Genomic DNA, 5,589 nt, shown 5'->3' on the forward strand with positions numbered 1-5,589 from the left:
TGTAAAAGAAGATTGGGTGGCTTTTTGGCTGTAACTTAAACTATAGATACTAAGTTTCTAATCATTTAAGTTTGGCTTCTTTTTTAACTTTTTAAATGTCACACCCAAGCAACCTCACTAAACAGTCTACTTTTAAGACAGATTAAAAAAAAAAATACTGGTTTTCTTTCACTATGCAGTTTTACACAGAATTCAATCAGTTTGAGACTCTTACGTGTCTTTTACAAAAGAGTTTTTACTGTATTGTAAAACTAATTATTAGAAAAAATTTAAATGCAATTTTTCTAGAGAGCTGAATAATCTCATTTCTTTAAATTTCAGATTTTCCTTAAGTAATTATTCTAAAAGAAATTTCATTTTACCTGGGGAAATATGTAAGCAATATAGTTTGATCAAAATGCTACCTGAGCAATTAATGTTTTTCATAATGTGGGTCTACTTCAGCATGGTCATGCAAATGGAAGCAATAGGAAATATTTGATAGAAACTGAAAGGAAAAGACCGGGAAAGTTTCATGTGGAGTCTGAACTCTGGTCTTTATTGGTATTGTTTTGAGGCCTGTGCATTGCACATAATGGTTACTCAGTGAATTTTTATTTGATGAATAAAACATATTTCCTAAATGGTACATTATATAAAATCATTTTAGGTTTAGTTAGGCACCAAATCTTAAAATACAAATTTCTAGAAAAAGATTGTTTACTTTCTAGTGTTAATTTTTTAGTGAACTTAAAATCAGAAAATTGAGTCTGTATAAGAGACATTATATCATAGGCTAAGACCAAATGAAAAAGTGAAGTCACTCAGTTGTGTCCGACTCTTTGTGACCCAATGGACTGTAGCCTGCCAGAGTCCTCCATCCATGAGGTTTTCCAGGTAAGAATACTGGAGTGGGTTGCCATTTCCTTCTCTGTGGATCTTCCTGACCCAGGGATCAAATCCAGGTCCCCCATATTGCAGGCAGACTCTTTACCGTATAAGCCACCAGGGAATCCCGAAAAGATTGATCTGCCCTCTCTGAGGTTCGAACTCAGGACCTTCAGATTATGAGACTGACATGCTGCCTACTGCACCAAGAGGGCAGACCAAATAGCTTAACCCTATTATTTTGTAGCTGAGAAACCACATTTAGAGGGAAAATAGTTCAACAGAAACAAAACCAAAATACTGCATTTAAGCACTGTTAGGTATTTTACAGCCTTCTTAATCAACAGATATTTCACAAGTAATGTTATCTGAATACAGAGATAATTTAAGGTGTCTCACCAAAAACCTTAAATTTATGTTTCAACATATTTTGAAAAGGTATACATTTAAGCAACAAAAATTAATTACTGTAAAGAGAACCATCTGAATCACATTGATTCTACTGATATCTACTCTTGTTAGTACTCTTAAAATGTAGTTGGCCAAGACAATTAGCGGTCTCTTTGCTTTTCTTTCCCAACCATCTCTTTCTGTTTTTATTTTTAACTTAGGTTTTTGAATTTCTAAACATAGACCTATAGACAATATAAGATTTTTCATGTTTATTGTCAAATACTATGACACTTTCCTTTATGTCATTTCCAGTAATAGAGAATTTCCGCTCATATTTAATCCTTAAAATGTATCCAGCAACTAAGTGAGACACTGATGCAGTGGACATGAAGTGTCAGTTCCATAGTGACATACCTGTCACATTAGCACAAGCGCTGGCTAATAGAAGGCAAGGAGTGGTTTATAGAAAGGATTGCTCCCAGGTTTTTAATTGCTTTGTGTTGTCAAATTACTACTGCTAGGAAAAAAAAAAATCAACAGGGAGTACTCAGTTAACTAAAATGCTATAAAGAGATAAAATAGAGGAGTGTAGTGGTGATGGAGGGACAGAAATCAAGTTTTAATCGGTTTCCAGAAAAAGAATTTTTTTAAGAAAACTGTCAAATAAAAAAAAATTGCCACCATGACAGATTTTATTATAGTGCATAACTGTGCCAATCACATGTGATGGAGAATAATATTATGTATCCACTAAAATCTGATGGGTAGCAGTTTATATCCTTGGAAACTTTAGTGAAATAGAAATATATTTTCCTAGAGACCATGATGAAAATGATTATTTTATGTTAACTTTTATGTTTATAAACAAACATTTTTTCTATTCAAAGAATGTGTTTGGAATATTCTAAACAAGTCATAAAGTAAATAGTTTTATTGTCATTTTTAATTACTCAAGGGTTGGAGGATATCCCTGTAGATTTTAGGCAAATGGTGAACAATAATTATCTATGAGAGATGCCTATTTCTAAAGAGTCATTAAAACTTATAACTTAGAGAATAATCATTGAGGTAGAGGAATGTGTTGGGAATAATAGTAGATTGGAATAGATTAATGTCCTAATTCATCGTCCATGTGGCTAAGGACTAATAATTTATACGAGCATTAAAGAGAGAGTTGGACTAGATAAATTGCTAACATCCTATATGTCTTTAAAATATCATTATTCTCTAAAATTTTTTATATAATTAGAGGCCAAATCAAGGTATATTCAAGGAGATCTTTCTCCATACCATAGTCTCTCTAGCCTTAACAATTTTTAATATTATAATTAAACTTCCCTATTTGTTTAATTGTAAGCATGTACTTCTATATTTTAGTTCCCCTCTATTAAATAGTAACTACATACACACACAAATATAAAATTCCATGATTCTCAAAAGATTACACCATAAACTGAAGCACCTGTATAACCATTGTTTCCTCAAATTAACCTATTCCTCTAATGTCGAATTATCCTTTACTGAGTTTGCATAAGTTGTGTTATAAAATTTAAGTTGAGCTGCTAAAAATTGCTAGTGTATTTATTGGTAGATTAAAAGTTGTTATGCCTCTGCTTCTAATTAGAATGGCAAGAAACTATTTGCTTCTTTTTGTGATTATTAAAGCATAGTTTCCATAATCTGCAGATTGGTGTTTTAATCTCACTCTTTTTCTCTCACTTCTGCTCTCACTTTCTCTCACTTCTGCTCTCCCTACCCCCCCTCTCTTTTTTTCTTTCTTTGACCTTTCTTTTCTTCCACTCTCCCTCTTTCACTTGTACTCTCTGTCCTTCCTCTCTCTCTCTCTCTCATTTTCACTTTTTGTCCTTGATTCTTCTCTTGTTCTTCACACATTCACTGGGTAGGTAATGTACTTAGACACATAAAGAGGTATATAAGTGGATCACTTTGCTGTATACCTGAAGCTATCACAAGATTGCTAATCAACTATACTCCATATAAATTAAAAATTTGAAAATAATCTGTGAAGAGAAAACAGTCATGGCTTCCAGAGACCTAATGTTTAAGAAGCCCAGTAAGGCAGATGGCAGGTACTAGGGGAGTGTTCCATGTACTGGTTAAAAATACTGATGAGTTCAGAACCGTTGTTTCCTTTTACATGTATGTGTGTGTGTGTACTAAGTTGCTTCAGTCATGTCCAACCCTTTGTAACACTATGGACGATAGCCCATCAGGCTCCTCTGTCCATGAGATTCTCTAGCAAGAATACTGGAGTGGATTGCCATGCTCTCCTCCAGGGGATCTTCCCAACCCAGGGATCGAACCCTTGTGTATTACATCTCCTGTATTGGCAGGCAGGTTCCTTACCACAAATGCCACCTGGGAAGCCTCTTTCTGTGTATATATAGGAAGAAAAACAATCGTAATAAAACTTCATAGAATTTCTTAAGGATAAGATGACATAATGCATAAAAGGGACTTAGAATATTGCCTGATTTACATGAATGCTTAGTAAATACTATTATTTACAGTAGTAAAATATATGTATCATTTCAATACAATGTATCATTGTTGATGTGAGTGGTAGTACCTATCATAGAAGTAATAAAGCATGATTTAATTCAGCAGTCTCCTCGTTCTGGACGTATAGTTTCTTTCTGAAACATTATACTCTAATAAGCAATTTTGTGATGAAATCCTTGAAGCTAACTCTTCTGCTCATAATTTATTGCATTCTTATTATAATCATAGTGTATATAATCATATAGGGAATACAGAATTTCTCATTCAATAGCTATACACTTTGAAAGTTTTTAATATTGGTTTCACTAACTTGATGACCCCAAACTTATTATATCCCCATTACAAAATGTGAAAACTTTGAGCGCATATTGGTAATTTAGTTTCCATCTCGCTTGTGACAATTTGTACTCAAATATGCCCTGTGTGAGGGTATGCATCATTGCACTCACCTCCCAGAACTGCTTCTTGATATAAGCTCTGAAATTTAGTTATTGAAAGGGCACATTGTTGATGTTTCATTTTGGATGTTTTTAATTACTTATGAGATTAGATATTTATGTGGTTTATTGACATTTTTTCTGTCTACTTTTATAGATCAGTATTTCTTGCCTAAGCACTTCAGGTTTCTACTACCTTCACCATTCCATCTCCCCTGTTCTTCTGCAGTATTATGCACTTATTTATTCATGCATTTAAACATTTTCCTGACATCTCTGGAAAATTGGGGTGTTGAGAAAGAGTGGTTTCCCTGTGTGCTCAGTCTTACTGATTGTTACCCTGGACAACTCATATATTTGTCATTTGTTTTAATGGTTGGATCTCCCACTTAATATTAGTGATTAGACATGCTCCAGACATGTGTTTGACTTAGATGAGATTGTTTTTTAGTATTAAGATACATATTAACTATACAATACAGATACTTTGCTGTTTTCAATAAAATAAGTTTTCTTTTAAATATGTGACAGTTAAAATTTATATTTGAGTCACTTTTCTACATTGCTAAATTGTATTTTTAGCTTTTTGACCAGTTGCTGAGGCAGATAAACATAATCTGTTTTTCTAACATTAAACCTTTTCATTTATGAAATGAAATAGATAGTAAAGGAGGCTTCCCTTGTGGCTCAGATGGTAAAGAGTCTGCATACAATGCAGGAGACCTGGGTTTGATTCCTGAGTTGGAAAGATCCCCTGGAGGTGGGCATGGCAACCGTCTCCAGTATTCTTGCCTGGAAAATCCCATGGCAGAGGCGCCTGGTGGGCTACAGTCCCCGGCGTCACATAGAATCAGACACAACTGAGTGACTCACTCGCACATCTAATAATAGTATATTACTAGTTACCTTTTTGCTAGAGTTGACTTGGCAGTTATTCAAAGTTTTTTACATTTTAAAATCACATTTATTCTTTTTTTGCATCATATATTTTCATTTCTTCCAAATTTAGTAGTTTTCTCCATCAATATATTTATTATATTGATTTATTATTACATTAATATTGCTATATGAATAATAGAATCATAGTAGTACTCATACTATTGCTTAATTTTATACTATTGTGACTGTTATTGTTTAGTTGCTAAATCATGTCTGGCACTTTACAACCCCATGGCCTATAGCCTGCCAGGCCCCATAGGATTTTCCAGGCATGTATATTGGAATGGATTGCCAATTGTTATTATATTATTATACACCTGATGACTGTTTTTCTTTAAAACAACTCACTGTACAAATAAAAATACATATATTTAAAAAGGGAATTTTGTTACACTGTCATAACTATATAATTACCTGGCATCACCATCTC

General features: G+C 33.4%; 1 non-coding gene across 1 annotated transcript; it reads right to left on the minus strand.

Moving 5' to 3' along the window:
* Positions 1–1,009: 1,009 nt before the first annotated feature.
* Positions 1,010–1,082, minus strand: TRNAM-CAU (transfer RNA methionine (anticodon CAU)). The gene has a single exon. It is a non-coding gene; the product is annotated as a tRNA-Met (tRNA).
* Between the last annotated feature and the right edge of the window lie 4,507 nt (positions 1,083–5,589).

This window comes from Ovis aries, chromosome 8, assembly GCF_016772045.2.
Source record: "Ovis aries strain OAR_USU_Benz2616 breed Rambouillet chromosome 8, ARS-UI_Ramb_v3.0, whole genome shotgun sequence".
Lineage (NCBI taxonomy): Eukaryota > Metazoa > Chordata > Mammalia > Artiodactyla > Bovidae > Ovis > Ovis aries.